The sequence below is a fragment of the Cynara cardunculus genome, unplaced genomic scaffold, assembly GCF_001531365.2.
Source record: "Cynara cardunculus var. scolymus isolate 2C unplaced genomic scaffold, CcrdV1 Un_Scaffold_779, whole genome shotgun sequence".
NCBI classification, from domain to species: Eukaryota; Viridiplantae; Streptophyta; class Magnoliopsida; order Asterales; family Asteraceae; genus Cynara; species Cynara cardunculus.
In genome coordinates this window covers 139,374-158,098 of record NW_020200617.1, presented here as the reverse complement: position 1 = coordinate 158,098, position 18,725 = coordinate 139,374, and the positions used below count along the sequence as shown (strand labels likewise).

At 33.3% G+C, this 18,725-nt stretch overlaps 1 long non-coding RNA gene across 1 annotated transcript; it reads right to left on the bottom strand.

The window, feature by feature from the left end:
• Positions 1 to 10,472: 10,472 nt before the first annotated feature.
• On the bottom strand, positions 10,473 to 13,969 carry LOC112501975. Its single transcript, XR_003067593.1, has 4 exons — positions 13,870 to 13,969; positions 13,631 to 13,745; positions 10,686 to 11,654; positions 10,473 to 10,569 (listed from the first exon to the last, which is right to left on the bottom strand). It is a non-coding gene; the product is annotated as an uncharacterized LOC112501975 (long non-coding RNA).
• Between the last annotated feature and the right edge of the window lie 4,756 nt (positions 13,970 to 18,725).

Here is an 18,725-nt window from a genome sequence, read left to right as displayed (position 1 = left end):
ATATATATATATATATATCTCTATCTCTATCTTGGACGCAATATTATCATTTGAAAAATGGCCAACAATGATCTTGATAACATGATAATCTCTTCATCTTCCGCAAACGAAACCCCTTCCACAAAAGTAAGCAGATCTGCACATCGTTTGATGAAACAAGTCGATATACCAACCCCGTCGAACAAGAAACAACCTGTTCAAATGCCAAAGAAGCAAAAACTGAAAGATGGTGTCCCGAATAATGATGTTGCTGTGAAGACAAGTTTGGACGCAGATATCGTGATTCAAAAGAACAGTTTAGAAGTTGTTGATGAACCTCACATGACCAAGGAAGAGTTTGAGGCAAGCTTTCCACACGTGAATTTAGCTATAAACCTTATGTACCCATGTAACGATGCCACCGAGTATGGGAAAGACATGGTAAGAGATTGCATGGTGTTTATTTCTCCTGACGAACTTAGCGAAATAGAAGATGAATGGAGGGATTATTATCGAGAGGATATTAAGCGTGACGTTAAAGAGGTGCTACTGATTAACAGGCAGTCAGAACTAATTGAGAAGGCTACAAAGGCTTGGAACGACTCACTCAAACACTAGTTAACTAATTAATTAGCATGCATCCATATATATATATATATATATATATGGTTTTTTAGTTGTTGCATTCATTCATATATATGTCTCCTTCTTAATTATTTAACTTTGCTTTGATGAATTCTAATTAGTGCTTAATTAATTAATTTTGATCAACATTAATTATATTTATTATGAAGATGCCTGCATCGATCTTCTAAGTTAGTGTTGTGGCGATAAAGACGTACGGTTATTGGAGTGTTTGAACAATTGTAATAATTCTACTTTGGTTTTGCTTCATTCATGCATGTAAAAGATCCTCATAGTCTTAATTTCTTGGATATGCATATGATAAGATTTTTCCATTTATTTGTTTCTTTTGAAAACTAATTAAGGGTAGCAAATTTTATATATGATGGAGAGGGTCATCTGTCCTCATGTTAAAGTTAGAATAGCGTACATCATCATCATGCTTAAGAAAAAAAGAATCCAAAAATTTAGGGGTCATTTACCAAACACTTATCCGATAAACGTTTATCGGTAAAATTTAACATTATCATTGTTTATCGGGTAAGATTTTAGTCAATCAAAACGATATCGTATGCAACAATTTCAAAACTATCATTTTCCTAATCTTTTAAATCAATATTAATCTAGAAAAATCTCAACCGTTGATAAGATAAATGGTTGGCTGGGATTAATTTGCATGGTTTGTAACCTTGGGGGAGTTTGTAAAAGATTGTTCCCCCCTCTCTCTCTCTCTCTCTCTCTCTATATATATATATATATATATATGAAGTTTTAAATGTACAAATGTGGTTTCATGGGTCTCATGAAAACAAATTGGTCTCACTGAACCCAACCCTCCCGACACACACACACACACACACATATATATATATATACATATATATATATATATATTAACATTCTTATCATATTAATGTAAATAATCGTATATGAAATAAAATGCATTAAAAAATACGTTTACATTTTTACAAAATTATTTCATTATAAATGTTTTGTCAATACTTTCAAAATAAGTCCAATATTAAATATTTTTGGATTTAATCACACTACAAAATATTATGAACACACATGAATTATGTAAATATACAAACTTTAGTCTAATCATATTAATTTCTAAGTTAGACTTTAAAACCTTATATAATTATTTAATTTACTTTATATCCTTTACGATTTGAGTTTTCATTTTACACATTTATCATATCAACATAAATAATCTTATATGAACTAAAATACATTAAAAAAATGCGTTTTTTATATAAATTATGCCATTATAATTCTTTCTCAATACATTCAATATTGGGTTATACATTCAAAAGGAGCCCAATATTGAATTTTTTTTTATTTAATCATACTATTAAATATTATGAATACATACGAATTAATTTGTTTTTATTTTTTACGTTTTCATTTTTCATTTTAAACTTTTATTGTATTTAAAATACATAATTATATATTAATTAAAATATACTAATTGTAATCTTCTCATCAATGCCTAAAAAGTAAGTTAATTATCGAATATTTTTTCGATTTTAATAATATTATAAAATATCATAAATACGTATGAATCTATATTATATTATAAAATACTATAAAAGGTTGTATATTATAAAAGACCCTTCTTCGGACATAACTTGAAAAACAAAAAAAATGTACAAGTTATGTCTCTATAGGTACAAGTTATTACAAACATCAGTAATTTTGATTTTCTTGTTTCTGGATTAACAAAAGTTGGTATTCATTTAAGGTTGTGATTGAGAGAAATGGTCCAGGAGTCACTAAACTATCCTAGTATATCCCACTCAGTGGTGGAGTCGGGGGTGGGGAGGGGGTTGGGTGAAGTCCCTCAACTCTCGAAAAAAGTGAGAGAATAAAAAGATTGAATTTGGGTTACAAGTGGTATTCTCAATGTTGCATTACCAGACCTTCATGTATAAGGAGTTGTATATAGAACATCGGTCACAACTAGGCATGTGGAGTGTGCCCCTGTACAATTCAAAGAGGAGAAGTTCAAAGAGATGCATTGTGTTGCCTCCTTTAGACTTTTTGGACGGCTTTGATTGCTTAACTTTTATCGTCATACAAAACATTGCACAAAATTTGAGCATGTCGACCTTCTATCCGCCTAGACCAATAGACCTTATTACAAGGTCTGAATGTTGAAAATGTTAGACCTAAAAGTTGTATGTGTGTTCAAATTTTTGTTTATAAATATTGACATCTATTGTAAAAATCATGTGTGAAAAAATAAATGGTTAATCTTGACCGGTTAAAAAAAGCAGTTGGTATAAAACATTTTTGACTACTACTTTACAGAAATTCAACTACTAGAAAGTTCGATTCTTTTGACTGAAACCCAAGAATTTGGATTACTTGGTTGACTTGGTGAAGGAAGAGAACCTTAAACCTGTAACCAACTTGATCGAAGAGGCTTGAGCCAAGAGCATAATGTTCTTATATATACATGTATGTCTATGGTAAACTTACTTTTTTAACTATTCTACAACTGTTGTTGTTGTGGTTTTTTTTTTTTTTTTTTCCAAATAGAAGTATATAAGTAGTGTTTTTTTTATGGAAAAGTATTACTTATATTAGTTGATTCCTATTTTATTAAAAAAAAGTATTGACATGTTTAAATAAAAAAACATGCATTTAAGTATTATTGTGAATATCCTTATGTTTTATTGAGAACAACTCTTTGGGCATTAAAAAGAATTTATCTATTGATAAATCACAAACTTCAGCTCCAAAATCATGGTAGCAACCAAAAACAAAATTTTCAACTAACATTTTATTTTTGAATTAAAAAACTTTAATAGCCACTGTAATTTTAGTCACTGTTTATGCCAACTTGTTTGTACTCCAAGTAGTCTTAAGAATCTTGGAAGAATTAGAACCGATGAATACGATGAAGATCCTATAACAACATCATGTATCAATCATTCTCACACATGGAAACATGTTTTTCATAACTTTAACATTAATTAGTTTTTATTCTTTCCCACATTCTACATAAAAATGTGAAATGGATCCACAAATATATTTTGAAAAAACCTATTTGTACTAGGTATTTTTGCTTACATATATTCAAAATTTACACCCAACTACATTATATGGGTATACAACTAGCATCTAGATGGACAAAAAAGAGAGAAAAGTGAAACACGATTGACATTTTAAGTGCTCATCTTTAAATCAAGATGCACAACGCAACATCGCAGGGGTAGCTTGTAACAACTCCCCACGCAAAAACATACCATTCCAACCATACGATTACATAACATAAACATATATGTGTATAAGATAATACCATTTTGTTTACAGACAATAGATCAAATCAAAGCTATACAACGTGATAGATCTCCAACAAGAGTTGTTTTAACTAAATTAAAGGTCAGACAAATGTCTGTCATATTTTTCTCTTGCCTTTATTTTCAGTCTCGCGCTGTCTTGCGAAAATAAAGTTTACAACAACTGAGAGTTAGACTAAAATGTCTTGTGAGTGAATTCCCTCATATAACCTTTTATACATTTATAAAATTTAAATAGTAAGTTCAATCCATATATCAGTTATAAAAAAACTGTGCAATTGTCCCTCATCCATCAGAGATAAATCTGCCAATTATCGCAGTTGTCCCGCCATCTATACGCAGGAACCTTATCAACTATCGCGGCTGTCCCGCCATTCATCACAGGTACCCTGCCAACTATCGCGGTTGGTCCGCTATCTATTCGCACGTACCTTATCAACTATCACAACTTCCCCGCCCTCTAATGTAGATACCCCACCAGATATATGTATATAATACATAAACATAATAATTAAACCTCGGAAAACATTCACAAAGAATAATACTTGTTGAACATTCTCTTCGGTCAATATAGGGCCAAGGACTGCCCTCATTGGACAATACTTGAATGATGAAACACCCTCTCTGATCAACATTTAGGCGATGAGACGCCCTCACTGGGTCAACACTTGGGTGATGAGACGCCCTCACCGGAAAAAAACTTGGCGATTAGACGCCCTCACTGGTTGAAACTTTGTTCGAATAGAGTCCTCATTGGACAGCACTACCTCTGATAAGAGTCCTCATCAGACAACATTATGTCTGATAAGAGTCCTCATCGGACATCCCTTGAACCATAACAAGTCCTTAACAGATCATATATTTGAATGATAACAAAAAGGGTAAACTTACAGCTTCTATCATATAACACAATAATTACTAAAAGTATTATAAACATATTCATCAAAACAGTGAAAAACTCCCTAGCACATCCTATATATAGTAAGTAAAAAGGGGAGGCGGTGCATGGTCATGCACCAGCCTCACCCCTCCCCACATGTAGGAATGGCAACGGGCCGGGTATTGGTATCCCCGTCCCCGAAACCGATAGCTAAAACCTTCCCCGTAACCATTCCGATCCCCGTCGGGGATCTTATCGGGTCCCCGCGGTTTCCCCGATCCCCGTTGGGGAACCCGTTAAGAGTAAAAATTCTTCTTTTCACCTTTGGTTATAACCGAACCCGATTCCAAAACCGAAACCGATATGAAAAAAAAATTACAACATGTTAATTTACACAATTAAAAGTAAATTACAATTTTTTTAAAGACGTAAGTTTTGCCTCAAACATAATAGAACAAATTACAAACAATGTATTAGATTACAATATAAAACTAAACAGAAATTCAAACATCATATAACTAAAATCACGATTTTAGACAAATAAACTAGACTTTTTCGTGAGCTTTATCTGGGTTGTTGAGGTAAAGTGGATACAAGTTTTTTTAAATTTTAATGTTAATATTTTTTTAATGATATTATATATATATATATATATGTATATATATATGTATATATATATATATATATATATGTATGTATTAAATTAAAATTAATATATATATACATATTGGGCGGGGCCGGGCCGATGATCACCATCCCCACCCCGTCCCCGTTAAAATCCTCGAATTCGTCTCCGATCCCCGCCCCGTCCCCGAACCCGGCCCGAAAGTTTCGGTTTTCGGTTTTCACCGGTCGTTTCGGTTTTTTTTGCCATCCCTACCCACATGAAACCATTTATCATCCAATTCTTATTGGATCCAAAATTTAAACCCACAAGGAGGAGAAATCAACTTCACTAAAGATCCCTCAACATCCAACAAATGCCACATTTTTACCCCTGAACTTTCCACCGCTATAAAATCTTTGAAACCCGACTAACTACAATTCAAAACCGATCATTACAATATCCCCTTTTTAGAAGAACTAGTCTTCGACATCGTGCGTTGCACGATGATATAAATTTATGTAAAAAAAACGTGACATTTAGTTTTAGTGAATATTTTAAACAAAGGGATAAAGTTAGATAATCAAAATACCATTATAATTCAAAAAATTAACTACTCAAATCCATCTTCCTTTTATTCATAAATATTCAATTAAATTTTATTTTTATATCATTTTTTTGTAAGATATGAATCGAATGCGTACTTTAGCCAAGTAACCATTTTAATTTTCGAATGCGTATCTTCTCCTCTCATATATATATATATATATATATATAATCATTCTCCAACCTATTAAGTGATTCATAACGTGAGGTAACATAAACAATACCACAATTCAAATATCATAATATATTTTATACATACTATTATTCATTTATATAGAATGATCTTCAATCTGTCAATTCCCCCATCAATACGAATAACGAAAACAACACCAGAATTATTTTTAATACTTAAATCCCATAATACTACTTCATGTCATACAATCTTTATTTTATATGTATTCATTTATAGATATAGATCTTTACATACAAGGATCCTTCCATAAAATACATTATAAACTACTAGTGGTGTACCCGCACAATGCGGCGGGAACTGTAAATGTAAACGATTTTGATGCTTTGGTGGTTTTGTTTGAGGATATTTTAAGGATGATATATTTGCACTTAGGAGGTCGTTTACCTAAGTGCTTACCGCTAAGATTTAAGAATATATCTTACTTTACTGGTAAGATTGTAGTCCATCAAAATGGTATCATATGTAACAATTTATCAGGTAAGCCCTTACCGAGTAAAACCCTCCATCTTTACCGAGTCGTCACTCTCACTTACCAAGTAAGAATCTACGTCTTTATCGTCACTTTTACTGGGTAAGACTCTTCATCTTTCTCATCACTCTTATCGGATAAGACTCTCCATCTTTATCACTCTTATTGGGTAAGATTATCGGTCCTTGTAATATTCATTCGATAAGGTAAATGATATGATAAATGCTTATCAGGTAAACATTTGGTAAATGACCCCTTAAGATTTACATATTGATACGTTTTCAATAAATAATATTATGGTTCTAATTGTAGCCGATCGACGAAAAATTGTTAAAATAAAATAATATTTAAACAAATCCAATCTAATCTAATTACTGATAAAGTACAAAAAGAAATATTTTATGTAATATTTGTATTTTGCATCTTGGTGTATAAAAATGGTTGAAATTATTCGGTGATTGATCAAAATATTGGATAAAACCAAACCAATTTAATCCTTCGTTGTTACTGATCGACTGTGTAAATCTAGTTGGATTATGTCGATTACAAAAATCATATACAATAAACAACTGAATTAGATCAACTAATCTAAGGGGTGGTTTGGTAAATACAAAATGATATGGTGAAGAATGATTAAAAGACTTTATATGATTTAGTGTAGAATAAAAAAAGATTGTTTGATAAATGTTCTAAATACAATGTCTGAATGGCGTAAAAATTGTTGTTTTAACCTTCTATATAATTTAAAATTGAATGAACGATGACCAATTAATAAATGTTCTAAATTAATAAATTACCTTGCAAATATAAATCACTTTGCAAAATAACATACATCAATCAAAACATTTATAAATAATTTACTGGTTGTATGTACAAATGGCATTGCATTCCCAAATGAACAATGAAAATAATGGCCATGGATGCAAAAAAAGAGAAAAGTATGCTAGAATTTATATGTCAGGACTCCGTTGTCATTGTTACCAATATGATTATGCTTGAATTTATATGTCCTGGACTCTACTGTCATTATTACCCATATGATTATGCTTGAATTTCTTGCCTTCTGGAATTTGTTATCCTATGGTCACAACAACATTTCAACATAGTTAAAACACAACATAAAAACTTGGGGTTGTATATCAAGCGTTGGTTTTCGGTGAGAAGAAGAGAAAAGCGTAAGAAGGGATCTTCACGCTTGGATTCACATTATGATGAGATGCACCGGATCAGTCCCCGAATCAAGCGCGATTTTCATGGGTGGGTTTGAGATTAAAGGTGATCATGGTCCATATTCCTTCTTACGCTTCTCACCTTAACTCTTTTTTTCACACGATCATTCGCATGTATATCAAACACTTATCACGTAAATGCTTATCGGGTAAATGCTTACCGCCAATACTCACTGCCCTCGGTTACCTTATCAGGTAACATTTCCGGCAATCAAAATGGATTGGTAATTACTTGGTATGCGCTTACCAGATAAGAGTCACCACTCTCATTTACGGGTAAGACTCTCGGTCCTTGTCTTCTCTCTTACTGCGTAAAATTCTCGATTCTTGTTATGTATGCTCAAGCGGTAAGGTAAATGACTTGGTAAACGTTTATTCATAAGTGTTTGGATCTTCACTACCATCCCTACAAGCTGCACTATGTTGCTTGTTTGGTATCCAAATCCTCTCAGAAAAGGGCCTTCATGTACTGTAAACTTCTAGAGAAAATGTTATTGAACTTTGAAACCATTGGTATTTCAACTAAGTTCAGTCCTAGGGTACACACCAACCTCTAGGAGGCATGAAAAGATTACTCACTTTTACAAGATGAGGATCCTTTGAGAGCTTTGGACAAGATTCCATGTGTTTCTTCAAGCCTAAGTCTAGGTACTCAAAGACCAAATACAGACGTTTGTCATTGTGTACGACATCATGTAACCTGTCACCAAACATATATCATTCAATAAATAATCTATTGGCAGCAGATATACTAAAAAAACACATGATGTATGAACTTTTATTAGTTTAAGTTACATCTATGATAAATTATCTAATCCTAAGCAAAATTTTTGAATTAAGAACAGACACAGGTTTTGGTTGGGAGAAGGTAAGGAAGGCTTGAGAGTGCCAAGAGCAGATACTGGCCATCCCTGTACCAAGTCTCGAGTGTCCTCTTTTAATTTAAACTAAGGGGCCGTTTACCTAAATGCTTACCCGGTAAGTGTTTAACTATAGGAGTCAAAACTATAATTTATTTTATTGGGTAAGATTGTAGTACATCAAAACGTATCTTATGCAACAATTTACCAGATAAACGCTTACCTGGGTAAGAGTCGTCACCTTCACTTACCGTATAAGACTCTCCATCATTATCATCGCTCTTACCGGGTAAGATTCTTGGCCCTTGCCATGTTCATCCGATGAGGAAAATTACCCGGTAAGTGCTTACGGGTAAAATTTAACACTGTTATTTACTTATCAGGTAAGATTTTAGTCCATCAAAATGACATTGTACGCAACAATTCACCCGGTAAGCGCTCATCGTGGTAAGAGTCATCGCCCTCACTTACCGGGTAAGACTCATGGTCCTTGTCTTGCTCTTACCGGGTAAGATTCTTAGTCCTTACCATATTCATCCAGTGAGGTAATGTGACTTGGTAAGCACTTACCCAGGTAAGTGTTTGGTAAACGGCCCCTAAGACTTCATAACTTGAAACTTCAAACATCCATGTTTCGGGAGGACTTATACATGTTTTTTTTTATCTTATTAGAGGCTTAAGGTATACTGACATCCACAATTATAGAAGCAGAGTCACAGATCATTGAAAAGCTATATGAAGCTTCATCTATATAATCGAGTAAAACTAATAGAAGCATTGGTTCTCATTTTAAGTTCTTCTTTAATATGACACAAAAATTGACTTCTAAGCATTAAAATCCAATTGTCTATCTACGCAAGCAATAAACTTACTTATTGCAGAAGTAGAATTACAGTCTTAGCAATTGCAAACATTAATTGCAATTTTCTTTCTTTTGAGAATAGTGGAGAGTGAAAGCCATTCAGGTAGAAAGCAAACAGGAATGATGGAGCCTAAAAAAGAAATGTTGGAGAGTGAAGCATATATAGATTGAAAGGAAACATTTCCAAATCAAATTAGCAGATGGTCTTTGTCAATGATAGATTTTTACACAATAACAGAGAAAGAAAATGGAGGTCTTATATAGGGCCACTAATCCAATCACAAATAAAAGATTTCATAAACCTTGGGTTTTGGCTACTTATTGCGGTAAAATTACATATTTAAAAACAAACATCCCAATTTCCACTCCATTCCTTGTAAGTCATATATATAAGAGCATGCACCATCTATTGAAACACAAATATCAGAGGCCTAGATGCCAAATAAAATAGCTGCTTATTGCTCAATTAAATTCTTAAGAGTGTCCTAACATTCAAATATACCTGACAATGTTTTCATGTTCCATCTCTTTCAACAGCGAGATTTCTCTTATAGTTGTGCTTGGAACTCCCTTATCTTCTTGCTCGAGACGAATCTTCTTCAAAGCAATAGTTTTATTTGTTATTCTATCACGAGCATTGTAGACCACATCATATGTTCCTTCACCAATCTTCTCAATCTTTTCATGCTGCAATAGGGTCGAAATATTACCTACAGAGTGACTCCTTTCACGATCCAATATATTATCCAAGTATTAACATTGACTCTTAAATGCTAATACTGCAGGATTTTTTTTTGGTGAATTTCTTGCAATACTCAGTAACATTCTATTAAATTAGTTTAGAGAGGGAGAGGAGAAGCAAATGTACCTTCGTCCCTATGGAAGGACATTTTGAAGCCAACCTATTACGAATATGTAGAGATGCAGCAACCTCTAAAAACATTTTGAAGCCAACCTGTTTGAAACATTGATCAACAATGGATAATGAAGAATGTAAAAATCCAAACTTGGTCCTGCTCATTAAATAGTTGAAATATCTGATCTGTATTAACAACCCCCATACGGCCATACCTTTAAATAAAAAGATCATTTACAATCCCCAATCCTTGACAATCTTCCATTGCCATACATGATAAAGATTCTTTGTCCAAGAAGCCAATCAGTTGCTATTTCTAATCAGAGATCCACATAAACATGTATAAACCCATACTTAAAAGCATCTATACTTAATCCCATGTAAAAGAAAAAAAAACATATATCTAGCAATAAAAGCAAACTTCAAGTTGAATGATTGCAAACAACAAAACCAGAACTAAAATATGGTTTACAGTAACAGCTCCAACAGTATTAGATATGGCTGACCTTACTGATTGGTTTTGGCGCAGGAAGATTCACGAAAAGGAAGAAGAACAAAGAAAGCAATTTTGACCTTACCCAAACTGATTGCATGTTTCGACTCCAACCTGTTTGTTTTAAAGCTACTACAATTTAAATAATCTTAAGTAAAAAATAATGACAGACTATTAAGCCAAACTAATTAATATCATACATAAAGTTCGTTTGTAATGTGTGTCTAAGTTCTCAATGAAATGTAAGAATCAAGGCATCTACAATCAAGTGGAGATTTTCTCCAATTTACACACTTCCAGAAGTAGTTTATGATATCTCAAGTCCCACTGTTTACGAAATTATGTATAATTGTGACATCTAATTTCAACTTAACTGAACCATATCAATAATAAAGTCCAACATGGTAAGCACTGCAAAAGGAATAAGACCAAAATATAAATTGATCATTATGAGTTTAAACGCACATCCAAACATCCTAATGAAATGAGAAAATTTGGAATTTTACCCTATGGTTACCAATGAAAAGATTCTCTAAACAATTTGTCTTGTGAAGTCTAACCCAGTTACAGTCTTCAACCACAAAGTGTTCAATCTGTGGTGCTATAAGTGTGAGTGAGCAACTATCCCAAGGGTAAACATAAACTCCGCAATCCTAAAGCTCAAAAAGCTCAATGCAAAGGGTCGACAAACCTACACAATTACAAAGTACAAGTCGAGTGAGATTAGACTAAAGTTTCATAAACAATTAGCATACCAGTGATTCCATAGAGCTAGATAAGTGTCATAGAGGCTGATTATTTTTTAAAATATGAAGAACTTATTTATATGAATATATAAAAAATACAATCAGAAGATGATGATTGAAGAAGAAGACTGGAAGATTAAACAGAACCCTATGCTAAACAGAACCCTAAACGTTTACCTGGAAGATTGAAGAAGATCGAGTACACATAATTTCATAACTTGGTTAACAAATGCAAATGTGATTATGCAATTGAGTTGTCTCTTTGCAAACTATTTACTGTTATTACCAATTTATATATTGACAAACAGTATAACAATTTGTTATTTGCAATTGGATATCATATATTTGCAAATTTGGACAAACTGAGCTGTCTCTAACCATATGACACTTTTTGCTATAATCACCGATGCTTTTTGCAAAAAGAGACAGTGATTTTATCTAGCTTACCTCTATCATAAGGATGYTATGCTAATTGTCATTAAGGTTAATATATCAAGAACCATCTGGATGAGGAAAGTTCATGGTAGCTGTTACATCTGCATTTGTTAATTAATTAAGACAGGTAGGAGCTTAGAACAATGTTATATTGGTGATTTGTTCTTTGTTTATAGTACATAGTTTCAACAGCAGGCAGCAGGCACATGCCATGACTGTTTTGTCCAACATATAACAGCTGCTATCATGATCATTTTTAGAGGGATGCTGAGAATAAGGGTTAGTAGTAATGGGCAAATAGCGTGTATGTCCATTGTTAACAATGGATGTCAGACACAAAGTAGATGGGTTAAGTTGATTAACTTTTTGAACCTTCTATAATTTGACACATTATAAATATGTTCACTTGTTCAGTAATGTTTTTAGCAGCATAGCTATCTCATTACAAACTGAATATATATATATATATATGAGTAATAATAGACATTTTTCGTGAATAGTTCTTTTTAAGTTTCATCGACTTTTACTTCGAAAACACTCTTTATAATCCTAAGGTGAGGGAGAGAAAAAAAATGCTTTTATGTGCATCAAGTTATAAGAAATGGTAAATAAAGACAGTTTAGTATAGTGTAAACACGATTAATATTGGAACCACTGAACTACATAAACTGTCATGTTACTATAACCCTTGGACCAGTTAGTTTATCTTTCCTTCTAAAGCATATGATTGAATAAAATACGTTATTACTTGCATGATCACCCTTTATTACTTCTAGATCACTGGCAAGTCGATTTAACAAAGATGTATGCAACTTTGCATGTGTTTATGACTTGCTAACTTGTTGGTTATGAGTTATTTATCCACAGTCCTCTTCCTTCCCAGACATTTTTTTTCCTTTTATCTCTAAATAAACTTGGGATTCAAGTAAATTGCTTATTGCTCGGTTTATCTCATCCTTCTCTTAAATTTCCAAGTAAAATGAATAATTTAGATTCCTATGGCGTCATCTTATAAATTGTTTATGGTATCTTTAACAGCAATCAAACTTTAACATCAAATGCAAGTTCAGCCATCACCTTCCTTAGCCTATCCAAAATCATATACTAATATACTATTAACAAACATAAACTTGAGGTTGCCTTTTTTCTTGAACAACAATAGCGAATAGCACTTCTCTGGACCAACTCCTATCCACTTCCTATTTTACCAATGAGTCCGGTCACAAATCAAAATCTACTGAAACAACTCGTAAACCCTAAAATGATGCCAAATTTAGTCCATCAACACACATATAGATACGGAGAGTATCGATCATAACCAGTAGTTGATCTCAGTTGATAGCATTGCAAGTGAAAGCATAACTCGAATTCCAGCGACAAACAAGAGATTCATCAAAGTTGGCAGGTAAAACCTACTTATACACCAAAATGTGACGAAAACTGAAAATTATGAAAAAAATAACGAAATTAACAAGAGAAATAGTACCTTTACGAAGAACAATAATCCTGGAGGGATGGTGGATTTGGATACTGCGTGTAGATAAGTTGTGCCCTAATTTTCCCGCAAAAGCCCCTTTGGCCCAAACTTGACCTTTCAAACCCTAACTTCCAAATATAACAACGAAAACGACGATAACAATCCAAAATCCATCCAAATGCAATCTGTTGTGTTCAATTAGAAACTACATAAATTAAATTAAACAGGAATAGAAAACGCATATGAACCTGTAAGCTGCAATCTTTTCCAATCGCTGCAAGTACGAACGAATACCTCCTCTAGATTCAGGACTGACACTGATGGATTGAAGAACATGTCAAATATATATGCATCTCTAGTTGATATCATCTCAATCGATATCATCTCAGAATATTTAGGGATTAAATCGAATCTGTATTATTCAAACTCCGTTGGCGATGATATCGTTTAGGGTTTATTTCATCGAATTGGGTTGGGGCGATGAAATCGTTTAGATGAAATCGAATTGGGTTGGGGCGATAAAAATGGGATTAGGTTTAGGGATACGCAGATTAGGGATGGCGGGGGTTAGGGATAGTATGCTTTAGTAGGTTGTACCTAAAGCAATAGAGGTTGTCTTTAAGAGTTTTTAAGAGTTTTAGACAAATGCTTTATAAGATAGTATAGATAACTTTAGGCTCGTCATGGCAATTCCAGTTGCCAATTTCAGTGAACTTCCCTAATTTAACGAAGAGATTTACACCAACAGTTGAACTAAGTATAATGGTACTTCATATTCTAAATCTTGACAAATACGCAAGTTAAATCATTATCTCAGTCTATGTGCTTACACTGAAAATGCTATATTTTCTCAAATATATAAATCTAATGCACAGAAGAAAAATACAATTCACCCAAGGAGATCCTGAAATCRAGTTTCTTGCTTCTAYAATGACAATGTTCAATCGATCCTAGACGTACAATAAAATAAAATAMCATAAAATAAAAACTTAACAAAGTGACAAAAAGGGAAACCATGGTTGGCATTACCTTCTCAACAGCATGAAGAGCAGCCCCATGACCACCAACATTTCTGGTGCTGAATAGAGATGGAGCTTTGACATCATACCAATCCTTCTTGGAAAAAGGATCAGCTCAGTTTATATATAAAAAAAATGGATAAGAGAAGTAAACAATTTGTTCAAAATACCAGATCTTCAACTTAAAGAGTTCCAAAAACTAAAAAATATCATAAACTTGTTACACACAGATAAAAAGAAATCACGCTTTCTTCTTGCCTCCCTTCTTTCCCTTAGAAATTCGCTTGTTCTTCCTATTCAAAATCCAACGATTATACAAGGAATGACTTGAATATGTATTTAGGTTTAACGACGTAAGAAATGAGTTGAATAGGTACATTAAGCATTATACAAACAATCGATTATCAAAATCTCAGGGCAGAGAAAGAGAAAAATCAAGAAGAAAATGATCATTGAGACCCAAGCAGAGATGAACGAAATCAAACCTGAAAATATGGACTTTTGGTTGGGTTGAAGTTGACTCAGAGGACCAGCCATATATAACAAAGCAAAAAAGAAAGAAAGAATTACATGTTAAGCTATATTGCTGATGAGTTTTCTAAAAACCTCTAAAAACAATTGTGGTCTAAGAAGAGGTCATTTTTTCATATCACTCAGAGGGGGGGGGGGGGCATGGTGGTCCTTAATTACATAAACAAAGTACATGCATTACAACAGAGACAAGGGTGTTGTGTGCATTATAGCAAGCAACAGGGGTATTCATATTCTTTAACACACACACAAATATAGCTCTGGAGACATCTCATGCATAGCTGTTACATCTGCATTTGTTAATTAATTAAGACAGGTAGGAGCTTAGAACAACAATGAGTTGTTTTCTGTTACGTCCAGTCCGATGCCAAAACGCATCGTGTGAAACGAACCTCCTCCATCCCCACCGTTGTGTACCGTTCTGATTTCTAAACTTGCAGGTTATAGTGGATGGAAAATTGAAACACAGATAACAGTAACAGTAACAAAAGGAATCTAATGGAAGTTTCATATACAACCAGCAATTCGAAGACTCAAGAATCAAAAGTAGGAATAACACAATATGGTGGATTCAATTTGAACAAGCTTTAAACCAGATTTTGTGCATTCTGTTCTTTGAATTAAGCGCCTCAAGTAAACAATCCCTAATTCCTATGATTGAACTAATTTCGTATTCAATCATATCATGATCTCAGAATCAACGGTGGTTCTAAGTGAAATTTTGACCTAAATTTGGAGAGATAAACACATACCTGCTCGATCTCCGACGATCATGATCTCGAGAACCATTCTTCATCAAGACGCCATTGTTAGTACAGAGTCTAGATCCACCTGGATATCGAGAGATCGAATTACAGGATATTTAGGGATTAAATCGAATTGGGTTAGGGCGATGAAATCGTTTAGATGAAATCGAATTGGGTTGGGGCGATAAAAATGGGATTGGGTTTAGGGTTGGCGATAAAAATGGGATTGGGTTTAGGGATACATAGATTAGGGATGGTTGGAGTTCAGGGATAGTATGCTTTAGTAGGTTGTATCTAAAGCAATAGAGGTTGCCTTTAAGAGTTTTTAAGAGTTTTTAAGAGTTTTATGCAAATATTTTATAAGATAGTATAGATAGTTTTTTTTTTAATTAAATAAGTTGTGTGTGTGTGTATATGTATATATTCTTTTTGCAAAAGGAGGGTTGGTCAAAATTATATTCTAACGAACTAATTTTTCAAAGAAATACAAAGTCTTTTAATATTAYTATGTATATTGTGTATTCAATCATCTTCTCATAATTGTATGATAACAAAAATTATACCACAATTAAAAAAAATTACTTAAATCTCATAATATTATTTGATATGTCGATTTAACAAAAAGAAATTGTAAAACGACGTTGGTAATAGATAACCAAAATCACACCATACTTCAAGATTTTAAAATATTTAAAAATCTAACAAATATTTTTTATTTTGTATGGTTAACATTTTCTTTGCTAAAATAGGGATGGCCAAAATAAGTCAACTCATGAGCTCGGAGGGTCGGCCAAAATGAGCCAACAATGTGAATTAAGAGGATCGGTCAAGAAGAGCCAACTCCATGAGTTGTCACAAAGACATCTCAACCTCCCTTCATATACCTACGATTCATTGTAAATCTTTCATATCTCCATAAATATAAGATATACAAAACTCAACCACAATTCAGGAAATGAAGAATACGCACTTCTACGATGTCACTTCATTCCTTGTAAGTTTACTCTAAGATATATAAAGAAAAAAAAATAAATATAAGAATTAGTAATTGGTTTTGCCTGGTTCTTCATTACTATAACTTTCTTTGTTTGGATGAAAACAATTTTGATTTCAATCATGGCTATACATTTAAAAGGCATCATTCATACTTTTGCATGCATGTAACGTATCCATAAGTGATTATTAAGTAAACTAAGGGGCCGTTTATCTGAACACTTACTCGGTAAACACTTACTGGTAAAATTCAACACTATCGTTTACCGGGCAAGATTTTATTCACTAAAATGCATCGTATGCAACAATTTATCCTGGTAAGCGCTAACCATGTTAAGAGTCCTTGTTCTTACTTACCAGGTAAGACTCTTGATTCTTGCTTTCGTTCTTACCGGGTAAGATTCTTAGTTTTTGTCATATTCACACTAAATCTGGTTTTTCCGACGGCAAAATCCGTCGGAAATCCGTCAGAAAAACAACTTTCCGACGGATTTTGCCGTCGAAAAAACCCCCGCCGCTAAATGCATTTTCCAACGGATTTGTATTTTCCGACGAATATGTCCGTCGGAAATCCGTCGTCCAATTTTATAACATGTTAGTAATTGTCCGGGTTAATTAGAAGTAATATAAAATGGGATTAGATTTACCGACAGAAATTCCGTCGGAAATCCGTCGGTAAACTTTTTCTATTTCTTCAAAAATATTAACCAGTTTTTATTTCAAAAATAAAAATAGCATTTTTTCCGACGGATTTCCAACGGAAATTCCGTCAGTAATTATATTTTAATTTTTTTTCTAATTTAAAATATGAAAATATTTTTATTTTTAGTGGACGGAAAATATTTACCGACGGATTTTTCCGTGGGAAATCCGTCGGAAATTTTTTAAATAAAACTTATATCTACTTATTTACTGACGGATTTTCCGCCAAAAATCCGTCTGAAATTTAGCTGGTACAGGAAAAAAAACCAAAATACCAAAATATAAAATCCTAAAATATAAATATCCTGTAATTAAATACAAATATACAATACACAAATATGTCATAAAAACCTAATATGATTATCCGGACGAAATAATATACATATATAAATTCGATTGATGACGCTAGTTCATTAGTGCACTATATTAAATCTATTGCGGCGGGGTAGGCGGAAACTGTTGAGATTGTGTAAACCTCTTCATCATATCCATCATGTCTTCAAGCTCTTTCTTTCGGATCTCATCTTCCCTGTTTCGGATCTCATTTTCCCTGTTTCGGATCTCTTCTCGGCGAAGAAGTTCCTCAACCTCCTTCTATCGAATCTCATTTCGGCGAATAAGATCCTCAACCTCCTTCTGTCGGATCTCATCTCGAGTGCGCATTTCTTCAATTTGGGATTGTAAGTTGTTAATTAACTACAAATACAATAAAACGTTAAAATTTCTAATAAGTATAAATGAAATAAATAAACATCAAAGGATAAAAAGGTACATACATGACTATCTATGTTAGGCGATCCACTCGAGTTTGCTTGTGAGGATGTCCCGGTCAAGACCAAATTGGGATCTTCATTGTACCCGAACCCAAATAGACGGCCTTTCTTGGATCCCCCAACCGCCTCATTCCACAAGTCAGTATCAACTAGGGGATAGGCCGAGCGATCCTCGCCGTACTTTTCGGTGAGATTGTTTGAATAGGTATCTTGTGGTTTAAAAAAAATACTACCAGTCAATTTCGGCAGCATAACGATTATAAATGGAACGTTTCCAACTAAAACAACCCTAACGTTTGCCCAACAAATGGCAACCCAAACTATATATATATATATATAT